At 47.4% G+C, this 18,673-nt stretch overlaps 1 protein-coding gene across 1 annotated transcript in view; it reads left to right on the top strand.

The window, feature by feature from the left end:
• Nucleotides 1-11,439: 11,439 nt before the first annotated feature.
• Nucleotides 11,440-18,673, top strand: part of LOC139274909 (P2Y purinoceptor 8-like) — a 32,211-nt gene continuing 24,977 nt past the window's right edge. The window contains exon 1 of the mRNA XM_070891640.1: nucleotides 11,440-11,492. The gene's annotated coding sequence lies outside the window, so the exon portion shown is untranslated. The remainder of the gene's footprint in view (nucleotides 11,493-18,673) is intronic.

Below are 18,673 nucleotides of genomic sequence, written 5' to 3'. Positions count from 1 at the left end.
CACACCTGGAGTATTGTGTACAGTTTTGGTCCCCTAACTTGAGGAAGGACATTCTTGCTATTGAGGGAGTGCAGCGAAGATTCACCAGACTGATTCCCGGGATGGTGGGACTGACCTATCAAGAAAGACTGGATCAACTGGGCTTGTATTCACTGGAGTTCAGAAGAATGAGAGGGGACCTCATAGAAACGTTTAAAATTCTGACGGGTTTGGACAGGTTGGATGCAGGAAGAATGTTCCCAATGTTGGGGAAGTCCAGAACCAGGGGTCACAGTCTAAGGATAAGGGGTAAGCCATTTAGGACCGAGATAAGGAGAAATTTCTTCACCCAGAGAGTGGTGAACCTGTGGAATTCTCTACCACAGAAAGTAGTTGAGGCCAATTCACTAAATATATTCAAAAGGGAGTTAGATGAAGTCCTTACTACTCGGGGGATCAAGGGGTATGGCGTAAAAGCAGGAAGTGGGTACTGAAGTTTCATGTTCAGCCATGAACTCATTGAATGGCGGTGCAGGCTAGAAGGGCTGAATGGCCTGCTCCTGCACCTATTTTCTATGTTTCTATGTTTCTATGAATCCTGGCTAGTGTTTACTCCCCCCGCCACCCCAGTCTCCCCGAACATGCGAGGGCACCGAAAAAGTGAAAAACCTTGCATTTATAAACCCACTTTTTACAACCCCAGGATGTCCCAAAGCACTCCAGAGCCAGTGAAAAATGCTTGATGTATAGTCACTGTTATAATGTATGGAGCCAGTTTGTATGCAACATGATCCCTCAAACAACAATGCGATAAAGGAGCTTTCAGCTGTGGCTCAGTAGGTAGCACACTTGCCTGTGGGTCAGAAAGTTGTGGGTTCAAGTCCTACTCCAGGAACCTGAGTACATAAATCTAAGCTGACACTTCAGCAGCAATGCTGAGGGAGTGCTGCAATGACAGAGGTGCTGTCTTTCAGATGAAATGTTAAACTGAGGCCCTGTCTGCTCTCGCAGGTGGATGTAAATGATCCCTACACACTATTTCAAAGAAGAGCAGGGGCATTATCCCTGGTGTCCTGCCCAATATTTATCCCTCAAGAAACAGAATATCGTGTTTGTTTGCTGTTTGCTGTTTGTGGGAGCTTGCTGTGCGCAAATTGGCTGCCGCGTTTCCCACATTACAACAGTGACGACACTCCAAAAGTACTTCATTGACTGCAAAGCTCTTTGAGACGTCTGATTGTTGTGAAAGGTGCTATATAAATGCAAGTCTTTCTTTCTTTCTTTGTAAATGGCCAGATAAACTGTTCTTAGTGATGTTGATTGAGGAATGATGGTTAGCCAGGAAACCAGGAGACTGTCCTAGTCTTCTTCAGTAGTGCCACAGGACCTTTGCACATCTACCTCAGAGTGCAAAGAATGGCTTAAGCTTAATATCTCATCTAAAAGATGGCAGTTCCGACAATGCAGCACTCGCTCAGTGAGGATTTTGTCCCCTACGGGGCACAACAGATATGATTTTTACAGCGCGACAGCTGCAGGAAAAACGCACCAGCCTTTATACATGGCCTTCTTTGACCCTACAAAGGCCTTTGACACTTTCAACCGCGAGGGTCTATGGAGCGTCCTCCTCCATTTTGGATGCCCCCAAAAGTTCATCAACATCCTCCGTGTGCTCCATGACGATATGCAGGCCGTGATCCTTACCAATGGATCCATTACAGATCCAATCCACGTCCGGACCGGGGTCAAACAGGGCTGCGTCATTGCCCCAACCTTCTTCTCAATCTTCCTCGCTGCCATGCTCCACCTCATAGTCAACAAACTCCCTGTTGGAGTGGAACTAAACTACAGAACCAATGGGAACCTGTTGAACCTTCATCGTCTCCAAGCCAGGTCCAAGAACACCCCAACCTCTGTCGTCTAGCTACAGTACGCGGATGACGCCTGTGTCTGCGCACATACAGAGGCTGAACTCCAAGTCACAGTTAACATATTTACTGAGGCATATGAAAGTCTGGGCCTTATGCTAAACATCCATAAGACAAAGGCTCTCCACCAACCTGTCCTCGCCGCACAGCACTGCCCCCCAGTCATCAAGATCCATGGAGCTGCCCTGGACAACGTGGACCATTTCTCATACCTCGGGAGCGTCTTATCAACAAGAGCAGACATTGACAATGAGGTCCAACACTGCCTCCAGTGCGCCAGTGTATCCTTCGGCAGCCTGAGCAAAAGAGTGTTTGAAGACCAGGCCCTCAAATCTGCCACCGAGCTCATGGTCGACAGGGCTGTAGTAATATCCGCACTCCTGAATGGCTCAGAGACATGGACCATGTACAGTAGATTCCTCAAGTTGCTGGAGAAATACCACCAACGATGTCTCCACAAGATCCAGCAAATCGTCTGGGAGGACAGATGCAGCAACGTTAGCGTCCTCAAGCAGGCCAACATCCCCAGCATTGAAGCACTGACCACACTTGATCAGCTCCACTGGGCAGGCCACATTGCTCGCGTGCCAGACACGAGACTCCCAAAGCAAGAACTCCTTCACGGCAAACTGGCCAAAGGTGGACAGAGGAAACATTACAAGGGACACCCTCAAAGCCTCCCTGATAAAGTGCAACATTGCTACCGACACCTGGGAGTCCCTGGCCAAAGACTGCCCAAAGCGGAGGAAGTGCGTCCGGGGTGGGGAGGGCGGGTGCTGAGCATCTCGAGTCTCATCGCCGAGAGCATGCAGAAATCAAGTGGTGGCAGTCGGGAGGTGCGTCGGTGAGGATCATGAGTCCCGGGTCGGTGTGAGGCCTATAAAGACGGAGCCTGTGCAGCTACAGGGAGAGGGCAAAAAAGAAGTAGAAAGAAATAGAAAGGTGATGTCACAGCCAAGGGGGTAAGTGATTGGCTGGTGATTGGTAAGTAGTTTTTCTTTTTTCTCTTCTATATTAGTGAGTAACCTTGAGCACTGTTGTTGCCAATTTAAGTGCATCTAAGGGTTAAGTCATGGCAGGAGAGCTCGGACACGTGTTATGCTCCTCCTGTACTATGCGGGAAATCAGGGACGCCTATGGTGTCCCTGACGACTACGTGCGCGGAAAGTGTATCCGCCTCCAGCTCCTGACGAACCGCGTTGCAGAACTGGAGCTGCGGGGGGATTCACTCTGGAGCATGCACGATGCTGAGAATGACGTGAATAGCATGTTTAGTGAGTTGGTCTTACCACAGGTAAAGGGTACTCAGCCAGATAGGGAATGGAAGACCAACAGGAAGAGCAGTGCAAGGAAGGTAGTTCACGGATCCCCTGCGGTCATCCCCCTGCAAAACAGATACACCGCTTTGAGTACTGTTGAGGGGGATGACTCATCAGGGGAGGGCAGCAGCAGCCAAGATCATGGCACCATGGCTGGCTCTGCTGCACAGGAGGGCAGGAAAAAGAGTGGGAGAGCTATAGCGATAGGGGATTCGATTGTAAGGGGAATAGATAGGTATTTCTGCGGCCGCAACAGAGACTCCAGGATGGTATGTTGCCTCCCTGGTGCAAGGGTCAAGGATATCTCGGAGCGGGTGCAGGACATTCTGAAAAGGGAGGGTGAACAGCCAGTTGTCGTGGTGCATATAGGTACCAATGACATAGGTAAAAAACGGGATGAGGTCCTACGAGGCGAATTTAGGGAGCTAGGAGCTAAAATAAAAAGTAGGACCTCAAAAGTAGTAATCTCAAGATTGCTACCAGTGCCACGTGCTAGTCAGAGTAGGAATCACAGGATAACTCAGATGAATACGTGGCTTGAGGAGTGGTGCAGAAGGGAGCAATTCAAATTCCTGGGACATTGGAACGTTTTCTGGGGAGGTGGGACCAGTACAAACTGGACGGTCTGCACCTGGGCAGGACTGGAACCAATATTCTAGGGGGAGTGTTTGCTAGTGCTGTTGGTGAGGAGTTAAACTAATATGGCAGGGGGATGGGAACCTATGCAGGGAGACAGAGGGAACTAAAAAGGAGGCAGAAGCAAAATATAGAAAAGAGAATAGTAAAAGTGGAGGGCAGAGAAACCCAAGGCAAAAAACAAAAAGGGCCACATTACAGCAAAATTCTGAAGGGACAAAGTGTGTTAAAAATACAAGCCTGAAAGCTCTGTGCCTCAATGCGAGGAGTTTTTGGAATAAGGTGGATGAATTAACTGCGCTGGTAGCAGTTAACGGATATGAAGTGATTGGCATCACGGAGACATGGCTCCAGGGGGACCAAGGCTGGGAACTCAACATCCAAGGGTATTCAGCATTTAGGAAGGATAGACAGAAAGTAAAAGGAGGCGGGTTGGTGTTGCTGGTTAAAGATGAAATCAATGCAATTGTAAGGAAGGACATTAGCCTGCATGATGTGGAATCGGTATGGGTGGAGCTGCGGAATACCAAAGGGCTGAAAACGGTAGTGGGTATTGTGTATAGACCACCAAATAGTAGCAGTGAGTTTGGGGACAGCATCAAGCAAGAAATAAGGGATGTGTGCAAAAAAGGTACAGCAGTAATCATGGGCGACTTTAATCTACACATTGATTGGGTTAACCTAACTGGTAGCAATGCGGTGGAGGAGGATTTCCTGGAGTGTATTAGGGATGGTTTTCTAGACCGATATGTCGAAGAACCAACCAGGGAGCTGGCCATCCTACTCTGGGTATTGTGCAATGAGAAGGGACTAATTAGCAATCTTGTTGTGCGAGGCCCCTTGGGGAAAAGTGACCATAATATGGTAGAATCCCTTATTAAGATGGAGAATGACACAGTTAATTCGGAAACTAGGGTCCTGAATTTAAGGAAAGGTAACTTTGACGGTATGAGGCATGAATTGGCTAGAATAAACTGGCAAACGATAGTGAAAGGGTTGACGGTGGATAAGCAATGGCAAACATTTAAAGATCACATAGATGAACTTCAGCAAATGTACATCCCTGTCTGGAGTAAAAATAAAACTGGGAAGGTGGCACAACCGTGGCTAACAAAGGAAATTAAGGATAGTGTTAAAGCTAAGGAAGAGGCATATAAATTGGCTAGAAAAAGCAACAAATCTGAGGACTGGGAGAAATTTAGAATTCAACAGAGGAGGACTAAGGGTTTAATTAAGAGGGGGAAAATAGAGTACGAGAGGAAGCTTGCAGGGAATATAAAAACTGACTGCAAAAGCTTCGATAAATGTGTGAAGAGAAAAAGAATAGTAAAGACAAACGTAGGTCCCTTGCAGTTGGATTCAGGTGAAATTATAATGGGGAACAAAGAAATGGCAGACCAATTAAACCATTACTTCGGTTCTGTCTTCACGAAGGAAGACACAAATAACCTTCCGAAGGTACTAGGGGACAGTGGGTCTAGTGAGAAGGAGGAACTGAAGGATATCCTTATTAGGCGGGAAATTGTGTTAGGTGAAATTGATGGAATTGAAGGCCGATAAATCCCCAGGGCCTGATAGCCTGCATCCCAGAGTGCTCAAGGAAGTGGCCCTAGAAATAGTGAATGCATTGGTGATCATTTTCCAACAGTCTATCGACTCTGGATCAGTTCCCATGGACTGGAGGGTAGCTAATGTAACACCACTTTTTAAAAAAGGAGGGGGAGAGAAAACGGGTAATTATAGACCGGTTAGGTTGACATCAGTAGTGGGGAAAATGTTGGAATCGATCATGAAGGACGAAATAGCAGCGCATTTGGAAAGCGGTGACAGGATCGGATCAAGTCAGCATGAATTTATAAAAGGGAAATCATGTTTGACGAATCTTCTGGAATTTTTTGAGGATGTAACTAGCAGAGTGGACAAGGGAGAACCAGTGAATGTGGTGTATTTGGACATTCAGAAGGCTTTTGACAAGGTCCCGCACAAGAGATTGGTGTGCAAAGTCAAAGCACATGGTAGTGGGGGTAATATACTGACGTGGATAGGGAACTGGTTGGCAGACAGGAAGCAGAGAGTCGGGATAAACAGGTCCTTTTCAGAATGGCAGTCAGTGACTAGTGGAGTGCCGCAGGGCTCAGTGCTGGGACCCCAGCTCTTTACAATATACATTAATGATTTGGATGAAGGAATAGAGTGTAATATCTTCAAGTTTGCAGATGACTCTAAACTGGGTGGCGGTGTGAGCTGTGAGGAGGATGCTAAGAGGCTGCAGGGTGACTTGGACAGGTTTGGTGAGTGGGCGAACGCGTGGCAGATGCAGTATAATGTGGATAAATGTGAGGTTATCCATTTTGGTGGCAAAAACATGAAGGCAAATTATCTGAATGACGGCAGATTAGGAAAAGGGGAGGTGCAACGAGACCTGGGTGTCATGGTTCATCAGTCATTGAAAGTTGGCATGCAGGTACAGCAGGCGGTGAAGAAGGCAAATGGTATGTTGACCTTCATAGCTAGGGGATTTGAATATAGAAGCAGAGAAGTCTTACTGCAGTTGTACAGGGCCTTAGTGAGGCCTCACCTGGAATATTGTGTTCAGTTTTGGTCTCCTAATCTGAGGAAGGATGTTCTTGCTATTGAGGGAGTGCAGCGAAGGTTCACCAGACTGATTCCAGGGATGGCTGGGCTGTCATATGAGGAGAGACTGGATCAACTGGGCCTTTATTCACTGGAGTTTATAAGGATGAGAGGGGATCTCATAGAAACATATAAGATTCTGATGGGACTGGACAGGTTAGATGCAGGAAGAATGTTCCCGATGTTGGGGAAGTCCAGAACCAGGGGACATAGTCTTAGGATAAGGGGTAGGCCACTTAGGACTGAGATGAGGAGAAACTTCTTCACTCAGAGAATTATTAACCTCTAGAATTCCCTGCCGCAGAGAGTTGTTGATGCCAGTTCATTGGATATATTCAAGAGGGAGTTAGATATGGCTCTTACGGTTAAGGGGATCAAGAGGTATGGAGAGAAAGCAGGAAAGGGGTACTGAAGGAATGATCAGCCATGATCTTACTGAATGGTGGTGCAGGCTTGACGGGCCGAATGGCCTACTCCTGCACCTATTTTTCTATGTTTCTATGTTTCTAAGTCCAGGCAGTGGAAGGAGCATGCGGCAAACCAGTCCCACCCACCCTTTCCTTCAACGACTATCAGTCCCACCTGTGACAGGGACTGTGGCTCTTGTATTGGACTGTTCAGCCACCTAAGGACTCATTTTTAGAGTGGAAGCAAGTCTTCCTCGACTCCGAGGGGTCGCCCATGATAATGACTCGCTCAGTACTGCGCCAAACTATCAAGCTAGATTATGTACTCCTGTCATAAGCTTGAACCCACAATCCTCTGACTCAGATGCAACAGTGGTACCACTGCGCCAAGGCTGTTGTTCGTTCAGCTGAGCTGTTCTCACCCAGAAAAGACAGGGATTGGAACCTGGGAGCTTCACATCTGTTCGCTACTCACTGAATAAAGTCACTGAGTCATTGAGAAAACTGTTGGGCCCGGGCTTACATCGCCATGAAAAGAACACTACTGGTCCTGTGATATCCCACCCTTATGCAGAACATAGGAACAGGACGAGGCAATTCAGTCCCTCAGGCCTGTTCCACCATTCAATTAGATCATGACTGATCTGCACATTTGATCCTTAACGCTTGATAGCCTCACTGAACCAAAGTCTGTCGATCTTGGTTGCGAAAATGTAACTTGTCCCAGTATCCAATGCCTTTTGGGTGAGTTCCAGATTTCTACTGCCCTTTGTCTGAAAAAGTACTTCCTAACTTCACCCCTGAATGGTCGAGCTCAAATTTTAACTTTATCCCTCCTTGTTCTGAATTCCCCCACTAGAGGAAATAGTTTCTCTGTATCCACACTATCAACTCATTTTATAATTACTTCCCAATTAGATTACCCCTCAAAATGAACTTACATTCATACAGCACCTTTACATCCTCAGGACTTCCCAAAGCACTTCATAGCCAAGAAGTTCTTTATTTTTGAAGTGTTGAAGGAAACACAGCACCCAATTGGTGCACAGCAAAGTTCCATAAACAGCAATGTGATAATGACCAGCTCATCTGTTTTTAATGATATTGGTTGAGGGATAAATATGAGCCAGACCACTGAGAGAATTCCCTTGCTCTACTTCGAATAGTGCAGCAGGATATTTTACATCCGCCTGAGGGCAAACGGAGCCCCGGTTTAACATCTTATCCAAAAGACGGCACCTTAAACAGTGCAGCACTCCTTCATCAGCCTAGATTATGTGCTCAAGTCATTGGAGTCGAAATGAACCAAATAGACCAGGTGTGATTGTGCGATTTGCGCTGACTTGGCTAGTAACTCAATACCCCCGGGTTAAAGTTACTCCTTCTTGTGTGTGGATGTTGGCTGAGGGCAGGATTGGCTTTAGCTGTGATAGTCCAACATCAAATAACCATCTGACACCTATTTTCTAGGCTCTTGGTTTTCAAACAGCTCCTTGAAGTGTGGAGTGAAGGGTAATTGGCTTTCTATTCATTTTCGTTTGGTCAGATCACTATTAAGACCACTGTCTTGAGAGTTTGGTGTCCTATATTTTTGCCTTACTAGCATATTATGCCTGTTGCTGTTTACTGATAAAATAACTTCTGCGATGATAGTTAGTCTTTGGGTAACTAACACTGTCAGAAGATTAAGGGACGATGACCAGCAGTGTGTCACTATTGGGGGGGCGAGGATACCCAGAAGAGTGTCAATAGCTGAGGGAGGAGTGCAAATACCCAGGAGTGTGTTAATATTAGCGTGGAGTCCCCGGGAGTGTGTCACACCTTAGAGGAGGCCCCCTCCCCACACATAAAAAACATTCACATTTACACATTGAGGGGGTAGATTCTCAAATTGCCGCTGGGTAAAACCGGCATTGCAAAGCAACGACACATTACAAAAAACATCCAATTTTCATTTCCATTATGGAACTTGCTGCTCCTATTTTAAAACCGGCCTTTGAGTTACGAGCTAACTCACCACACAAATCACACCTGGGCTGTTTGGCCCATTTCCACTTGAGCACATAATCTAAATGGACATTTCAGCGCAGTTATTGAAGGAGGGTTACCAACTCTACTTGGACATATTCCCCAATCGCGTCGCCCCCTACACCCCGCCATTGGCCCCCGCTATATGTCCATACTTGCGGTGCATCAGCAACCTACACCAAGTGAATGGACTCTTTGTTACCTGATTGGATGATTCTGTACTGTCAAACTCCTGACTCCCCAAAGCTTTTCCACCATCTACAAGGCACAAGTCAGGAATGTGATGGAATACTCTCCACTTGCCTGGATGAGTGCAGCTCCAACAACACTCGAGCAGCTTGACACCATCCAGGACAATGCAGCCCGCTTGATTGGCACCTCATCCACCACCTTCAACATTCACTCCCTCCACCACTGTGCCTGCAGTGTGTAACCATCTACAAGATGCACTGCAGCAACTCGCCAAGGCTGCTTTGACAGCACCTCTCAAACCCACGATCTCTACCATCTCGTCATCATCATCATCATCATAGGCAGTCCCTCGAAGTCGAGGAAGACTTGCTTCCACTCTAAAAGTGAGTTCTCAGGTGACTGAACAGTCCAATACGGGAATTACAGTCTCTATAAGGTGGGACAGACAGTGGTTGAAGGAAAGGGTGGGTGGGACTGGTTTGCCGCACGCTCCTTCTGCTGCCTGCACTTGTCCTCTGCATGCTCTCGGCGACGAGACTCGAGGTGCTCAGTGCCCTCCGGGATGCTCTTCCTCCCCCCAGGGTGGTCTACCACCTCGAAGGGCAAGAGCAGCGGGCGCATGGGAACAGCACCAGCTTCACGTTCTCCTCCAAGTCACACACCATCCTGACATGGAAACACATCAAAGTTCCTTCATCGTCGCTGGGTCAAAATCCTGGAACTCCCTCCCTAACAGCACTGTAGGAGCACCTTCACCACATGGACTGCAGTGGTTCAAGAAGGCGGCTCACCACCACCTTCTCAAGGGCAATAATGGATGGGCAATAAATGCTGGCCTTGCCAGCGATGCCCACATCCTAGGAACATCTCCAGGTCCAATATTGCTATAACGAATAAACAATTGTGTTCAAAGAATTTTTTTTTTAAATACAATTTTTTTATTGTCCCTTATAATTTCTCTTCTAGGTTGGTCAGTATCCTGGGGATCAGTCTTTAATTGCTGGAGATTCCAGGGCAATCCCAGAGGGTTGGTAACCCTGCACTGAGGGAGTGCTGCACTGTCGGAGGTGCCGTCTTTCGGTTCTCCTTGGTTTAACACATTGTCCATGAGGGTCCTGACGTTCCAGGTCTCGAACTTCATTTTGAAGGGTGGAAGATGCCTGTGCGTGAGTTCTTTTAACGTGGGGTGGCCGTTGCACACCGGCAACCACACGGGCTGAGCAGAGCTAGGTCTTGGTCCAGTGGCAAGGGGGTCCAAGTCGACTGGAGACCAGGCACTGCTGTATTGGCCTAGTTGCCTACGACGGGGTGTGCACCATAAGCTCGGCGCCGAGCAGCACCCTTCGGTGGGGCGGTGAGAAAACCGAGGCCTGGCTGAGGGCAGGCATTGGGATAGTCAGAGGTCTACATTGTGGCAGGAGGAGAGGTCAAATAGGTCAGAGTGACCACAGCCATTGCACACACCATGTTGAGTGGGGCCAGCGGCTGGGGAGGGGGGAGGGAGGCCAGGACGTCGGCGGTGGAGTGAAGGTCCGAACGTCGCCGGTGGGAAGACTTGTGCGTGAGGGCGAGGAGTGAAAGAGAGAAGGTAGGGAACTGGGGAAGGAACAGCGGTGTCTATGGGAGTGTCTGTGGCTGTATCTGTGGGGTTGCACCTACATACCAGTCAACATCTGCTGGAGAAAGTTGCGAGCGAGAAATCAAAGATGCCGTGACAGAGAACCCAGCGCCAGTTAGTCATCAGATGCAAATGCAAGATTGCTCATGAAGATTAGTCAGTTGTGTAAAATTTAGCATCCCTGAAATGCTGTCATGTTGAGGTGGGCTGGGCTAGGGGAGAAGTGCATGTATCTTCACAACTCACCACCCCTGAACTTCTCTTCATTCGCAAATTAGGTTAAGAGAAAGAACAAAGGGGTGTTTTATTTTTGATCAACCTTGAACCACCGACGAATGTGGAGCCTCATCGCTCACAGGATCTGGCTCAGCCGAGGCTCACATTGTCACTGCTGCCGTCCCAGAGCTCTCAGAGCACAGTCCCAACTGACAGCACAGTCCCTGATCCAAATCTCCTCCCCCTGGGCGGAGAAGCCACACTGCGATTTGTATCGAGCTTTTCGCCCGCTGCTATATATAAACCAAAACCCCCAAAACACGTGGAGGCGAAGGTATAAGTGAACAGAAGGCTGAAGCTGCAGATGTGTCATTAAAACAAGGCTGGAATTGAGGAGCACCGCTGGCTCGTGTTGGGTCCCAAAATATTATTTATTTTCCCCCTCTGTGGTTTCCCGATTCTTTCCAATTAACAAGCAACAACAATTCTTCACTGCAGAGACTTGAAAAGGAGTGCAATTGAAATTCACAATCCGGTAAGTCCTTTTGTTTAATCACAGCGAACGTGAATTCATGACCTTAAAGTTTCCTCCAGAGACCAATTCTGAAGTTATGATGGTGAAGACCCTTCGTTCTATATTGTTTGACCACCGATCTATTGTCAGCTAGTTGTGTGTGTGTGTGTATTAGTTTGTGCATGTGTGTATATATGTTGTGTATATGTATGTGTATATATATTCTGTGTATATATGTATGTGCCTGTGCATATGTATATGTGCGCATGTGTTTGTAAGTATGTAGAATCATACAATGGTTACAGCACAGAAGGAGGCCATTCGGCCCATTGAGCCCGTGCCGGCTCTCTTCCAGAGCACCTCATTTACTCCCACTCCCTCACACTTTCCCCGTAGCCCTGCATTTTTTTTTTTCCTTCAGCTACTTATCCATTCCCTTTTGAAAACCATGATTGAATCTGCCTCCACCATCCTTTCAGGCAGTGTATTCCAGATCCTAACCACTCTCTGCATTAAAAGGTCTTTTCCTCATTTCTGCCAATCACCTTAAATCTGTGTCCTCTGGTTCTCAACCCTTCCGTCAATGGGAACAGTTTCTCTCTGTCTGCTTTGTGTATGCTGTGTCTGTTCGTATATGTGTGCATTTATACATATGTTTTATTCATTCATGCAGTGTGGGCATCGCTGGCAAGGCCGACATTTATTGCCCATCCCTAATTGCCCTTGAGAAGGTGGTGGTGAGCTGCCTTCTTGAGCCGCTGCAGTCCTCGTGGTGAAGGTGCTCCACAGTGTGGTTAGGGAGGGAGTTCCAGGATCTTGACCCAGCGACGAGGAAGGAACGGCGATGTATTTCCATGTCAGGAGGGGAACTCGGAGGTGGTGGTGTTCCCATGCTGCCCTTGTCCTTCGAGGTGGTAGAGGTCGCGGGTTTGGGAGGTGTGTGTCTTTCCCAGCGCTTGTTAATATCAGAGCTCCCAGAAACTGACAATGTAATTGCAGACGTTGGGTTCTGTCACTTCACAGCGAGCACCTGGCTTAAAAACATAAAATGCTGGAAATACTCAGCGGGTCAGGCAGCATCTGTGGAGAGAGAAACAGTTAACGTTTCAGGTCAATGACCCTTTGTCAAAACCTGGCTTGTCTGACTTCCAGATGCTTTAATGATCCTGAAAGCCAGTTTTCTGCAGTGGATGCTGAGTTAACAGGGCTGTGGTTTTAATAGATTATTACTAATGGGCAGTTTCGAAAGGCGGCATGAATGAGTGCCATTGTTTCAATTTTCAATAAAGGGACCCCCCCCCCCCCTCGCTCCCGAGGTGTTTACTGGTTAAGTGTAATTCTAATGAATGAGACAGAAAATTAATCACTATGACGCTGATATTTCCAAAATAAAAGTAAAGATTGCTGGAAATACCCAACGGGCCAATCGGCAGCTAAAAGAGAGAAAGAGAAATAGGTTGAGGTTTTGGGGAGGTGTGACCCTTGGCCAGAACACGCACTTTGCATTTCCAACACTTTATTATTAGTTCAGATTTTCAGCGTTCTGACCAAGGCTGACACTCAGAAAGGTTAACGTACTGACACATTTCAGATGTGAGTGCTAGTGCCACTGGCTTAAAGTGACTGAATCATCATCATCGTAGGCAGTCCCTCGGAATCGAGGAAGACTTGCTTCCACTCTTAAAATGTCCGTAGGTGGCTGAACAGTCCAATACAAGAACCACAGTCCCTGTCACAGGTGGGACAGATAGTCGTTGAGGGTAAGGGAGGGTGGGACTGGTTTGCCGCACGCTCTTTCCGCTACCTGCGCTTGATTTCTGCATGCTCTCGGCGATGAGACTCAAGGTGCTCAGCGCCCTCCCGGATGCACTTCCTCCACTTAGGGCGGTCTTTGGCCAGGGTCTCCCAGGTGTCGGTGGGGATGTTGCACTTTATCAGGGAGGCTTTGAGGGTGTCCTTGTAACGTTTCCTCTGCCCACCTTTGGCTCATTTGCCGTGAAGGAGTTCCGAGTAGAGCGCTTACTTTGCTGAATAGCATCCCCTTAAATGCATCCATGCTATTAACCTCAACACTCTTTGGGTAAAAAAGTTCCCATTGGATTTATTAGTGAATATCTTATATTGATGGCCTCTGGTTTTGGTCTCCCCCACAATTGGAAACATCTTCTCTACGTCTACCCGATCAAACCCTTTCATAATCTTAAAGATCTCTATCAGGTCAAGGAGCCCTGGCCTCTTCAATTTTTCCTGATAGTTATAACCTCTCAGTTCTGGTAGCATCCTTGTGAATCTGTTTTGCACCTTCACCAATGACTCTATATCCTTTTTATAATATGGAGACCAGAACTGTGCACAATACTCCAAGTGTGGTCTAACCAAGGTTGTATACATGCTTAACATGACTTCCATGCTTTTCAGGTCTACCCCTCTAGAAATGAACCCTAGTGCTTGGTTTGCTATTTTTATGGACTTATCAACCAGCCTCACTATTTTTAGTGATTTTTATATCTCTACTCTTAGTTCTCTTTGGTCATCTACCCCATTTAGACTCTTATTATCCAAACAGTGTCTGGCCTCCTTATTCTTCCTAACAGAATGCACCACCTCATGCTTATCGATATTGAAATTCATTTGCCAATTCAGTGCCCATTCTGAAAGTCTATTAGTGTCTTCTGGTATTTTGTCCCATTCTTCCTCTGTATTAACTGCACCCCCCTGATTGGATGTCATCTGCAAACTTAGAAATCGTGCTTCCGATTCTGAGTCCAAATGTAAATTGTGAACCACAGTGGTCCCAGCACCGATCCCTGTGCAACAGCACTTATCACTTTTTGCCAGTCTGATTAACTGTCTTCATCCCCTACTCTCTGCTTTGTCTTTTGTACCCAGATTGCTATCAATTCTGTTACCTGATCACTGACTTCACATGCTCTGACCTTAACCACGATTCTACTATACGGTACTTTATCGAAGGCTGTCTTATAATAAGGGCTATAATTCAGGGGACATGCTTTCCACGTTCTCTTTCTTACAGGAAGGTACGGAAGTGTAGGGGTCATGTTACTGGGCTAGTAATTCAGGGACCTGGATTAATAATCCAGAGAATGGGTGTTCAAATCTCACCATTTGAGCTTAGTTTAAAAAATCTAGATGTAAGAAGCCGGTATCAGCTAAAAGTGACCATGAAGCTGGTTGATTCATGCTCTTTCAGGAAGGAAACCGCTGTCTGGCCTGCGTGTGATTAGTTCCACACTAACGTGGCTGACTCTTAAATATCCACTGAAGTGGCATAGCAAGTTTATAACAAACTATGACCAACAGCGGTTCAAGAAGGTAGCATACTCGCACCTTCTCGGGGCAACTACGGATAAAAAAAAAGACATAAATTTATTTAGCGCCTTTCATAACCACCGGATGTCCCAAAGCGCTTTACAGCCCATGAAGTACTTTTGAAGTGTATTCACTGCTGTAATGTGGGAAACGCGGCAGCCAATTTGTGCACAGCAAGCTCCCACAAACAGCAATGTGTTAATGACCAGATAATCTGTTTTTTAGTGATGTGGATTGAGGGATAAATATTAACCAGGACACCGGGGCTAACTCCCCTGCTCTCCTTCGAAATAGTGCCATGGGATCTTTTACGTCCACCTGAGAGAGAGCAGACGGGGCCTCGGTTTAATGTCTCATCTGAAAGACGGCACCTCCGACAGTGCAGCACTCCCTCAGTACTGCACTGGGAGTGTCAGCCTAGATTTTTGTGTTCAAGATCCTGGAATGGGACGAAGGTGCTACCCACTGAGCCACAGCAATAAATGCCAGCCTTGCAGCGGTGCCCACATCCCAAGAATGAATGTAAAAATATTGACGAGGGATAAGCTAGATGTAATTCAGTTCTTAAAATGCCACTCAGTCGCTCAGCTATTATGCGAGAGCTCATGGCAGTTAAAGCACGAAAGGCTAGTTTCTGAGTGTTCATGTGGCTTGTATACTGAAACTACTGGTTCAGGACCGTTTAAAATCATTTGATGGTTTTTCATCATCATGGGCGGTCCCTCGTATCGAGGATGACTTGCTTCCACGCCAAAAAGAAATGAGCTCACAGGTGTTTCAATGAAGGACCTAATATTCCAGGTCCCGAACTACATCTTGAAGGGTGGAAGATGCCTGTGCATGGATTTTTTTAACGTGTGGTGGCCATTGCACACCAGCCACCACACGGGCTTGACAGAGCTAGGTCTTGGTCCAGTGGCAAGGATTACTATTTACAATATACATTAATGATTTAGACAAAGGAATTGGATGTAATATCTCCAAGTTTGCAGATGACACTAAGCTGGGTGGCAGTGCGAGCTGCGAGGAGGATGCTAGGAGACTGCAGGGTGACTTGGACAGGTTAGGTGAGTGGGCAAATGCATGGCAGATGCAGTATAATGTGGATAAGTGTGAGGTTATCTACTTTGGTGGCAAAAACAGGAAGGCAGATTATTATCTGAATGGTGACAGATTAGTAAAAGGGGAGATGCAACGAGACCTGGGTGTCATGGTACATCAGTCATTGAAGGTAGGCATGCAGGTACAGCAGGCAGTAAAGAAAGCAAATGACATGCTGGCCTTCATAGCGAGAAGTTTTGAGTATAGGAGCAGGGAGGTCTTACTGCAGTTGTACAGGACCTTGGTGAGACCACATCTTGAGTATTGTGTGCAGTTTTGTTCTCCTAATCTGAGGAAGGACATTCTTGCTATTGAGGGAGTGCAGCGAATGTTCACCAGACTGATTCCCGGGATGGCAGGACTGACATATGAAGAAAGGCTGGATCGACTAGGCTTATATTCACTGGAATTTAGAAGAATCAGAGGGGATCTCATAGAAATATATAAAATTCTGACGGGAATGGACAGGTTAGACGCAGGAAGAATGTTCCTGATGCTGGGGAAGTCCAGAACCAGGGGTCACAATCTAAGGATAAGGGGTGAGCCATTTAGGGCCGAGATGAGGAGAAACTTCTTCACTCAGATAATTGTGAACCTGTGGAATTTCTACCACAGGAAGTTGATGAGGCCAGTTCGTTAGATATATTCAAAAGGGAGTTAGATATGGTCCTTACGGCTAAAGGGATCAAGGGGTATGGAGAGAAAGCAAGAAAGGGGTACTGAGGTGAATGATCAGCCATGATCATATTGAATGGTGGTGCAGGCTTGAAGGGCCGAATGGCCTACTCCTGCACCTACTTTCTATGTTTCTATGTTTACCCAGGATGACTGGAGACCAGCTCCGCTGCACGGACCTAGTGCGCACAAATATTGCTGGGCTGCCCCTGGGTCCTCGCCTCTTCTGGGCACCGAACTCAAGCCACTCCTGGGCCCCGATCACGTCGCTCCACGATCACTCGCCGCTCCTTCGCCCCGACTTCATAGCTCCTGCTGCAACTGCCCACGCTCCAATCAGCGACCTGAATCTTTAACAGTGCTACACTGCAGCCGCTACCCTATATTTAACCCTGCACAGCTACATGCCTCCCTGGTAAAGTGTGACATCACCACTGACACCTGGGAGTCCCTGCCCGAAGACTGTCCTCGGTGGAGAAAGTGCATCCGGGAGGGCGTTGAGCTCTTCGAATCTCAACGCCGCGAGCCTGAAGAGGTCAGGCGCAGGGAGCGGAAGGAGCGTGCGGCAAATCAGCCCCACCTCCCCCCCTGCCCCCGACGAATGTCTGTCCCAGGGACAGGGACTGTGGTTCATGTATTGGACTGTTCAGCCACCAAAGGACTCACTTTAGGAGTGTAAACACTGTGCTTTAGCTTTTTACTCTTGTGTTGCCTAATGCTTATCGCTTATTTATCCATTGCAAACATGCCTTTTCGTGATTGTACGTATGCGGACTTGACGTCAGATTAAGTATCATTTAGTATCAATATCTAGTAAAATGTAGCGACTGCTGATCAAATCTTTGCATCGGTCTCGCTCTCGGCAAATACCGTTCCTGACATTAAATATTATAAATAGTGCACAATCTCTTAATCTCCTATCACTGAAGGTGTCCGATAATAAGTCTAAATGGGTTAGGAACATAGAAACAGGAGCCGACCATTCAACCCCTCAAGCCTGCTCCAGCATTCAATTAGATCATGGTTAATCTGTACTTTAACTCCATCTACCCAGGTTTTTTGAACAAATTAAATAAATTGTTATTCGCAGACCTCCCATGGCATTGCCCATGGTGAGTTAGAGGGTATGCTGTTTTATAGCAATGGCGGTGTTATTAACAAAGGAGAGGTTAGACAAGCTTGTGAGGGAGAAGGGAATAGAGAGTTATGCGGATTGATTCAGATGAGGAAAGACGGGAGGAGGCTCGAGTGGAGCATAAATGCCGGCATGGAGTGGTTGGGCCGAAAGGCCTATTTCTGTGCCGTATATCATAAGAAATAGGAGTTGGCCATTTGGCCCCTCGAGTCTGCTCCGCCATTCAGTGACATCATGGCTGATCCGATCATGGACATTGCATGTTCTATGTAACCCTATGCAAAAGTTGGCAAGTAAGTGCAACATTTGTACGTAATGCAAGACCCTTGAGGAGGGAATTTTAACTGTCGGGCTGTCGGTCAGTGAAAGCTTGGGCAGACCGCCTGGGAGGTGCAGCAAGAAACCCGCTCCATTTTAAATGCTGATGCTGGGCTTTGTTGAAATGGATCCTGCCTCAAACAGGCGTCTAGATGCCCCTCCCCGAGTTAGGGCTGGAACAATATCCTGATACTCCTGCCCCCCCCCCTCGCCATCCCACTCTCATCCCCACCCTGCTCACCCCCTCCCCCGCTCGCCCGCCCCCCCCACCGCTTCCATCCAACCCCCCCAACCCCCCCCACCCCACCTTCGCCCGCTCCCCCCGCTCACCAACCCCTCCCCCCACCCCCCACCCCCCACGCCGCAACATATGCTCTTCACTTCTCTTGGAGGACCTGCGCTTCTGTCAGTGGCAAAGGCTCCGCTCAGCAGGCGCTAAAAACGGCTTTCAGGTCCTAGCTATGTAAAAGGACCCCAAATAGCATAAATTTAGGTGGCTTCCACTTGTGCCATGTATTGCGCTTCAGTCATCCAACTTCAAGTATAGCTGCAGGGCCAAAAAAGAATGGTGAGTGAGTCGATTTGAATTTAACTCCCGTATCACCTGGTTTCTGCCAGGCAGAGAGGGGTTAAAATCACCACT

The sequence above is a fragment of the Pristiophorus japonicus genome, chromosome 10 (assembly GCF_044704955.1).
Source record: "Pristiophorus japonicus isolate sPriJap1 chromosome 10, sPriJap1.hap1, whole genome shotgun sequence".
NCBI lineage: Eukaryota > Metazoa > Chordata > Chondrichthyes > Pristiophoridae > Pristiophorus > Pristiophorus japonicus.
The sequence above is the reverse complement of the archived record's forward strand: the minus strand, read 5'-3'. Positions and strand labels throughout refer to the sequence as shown.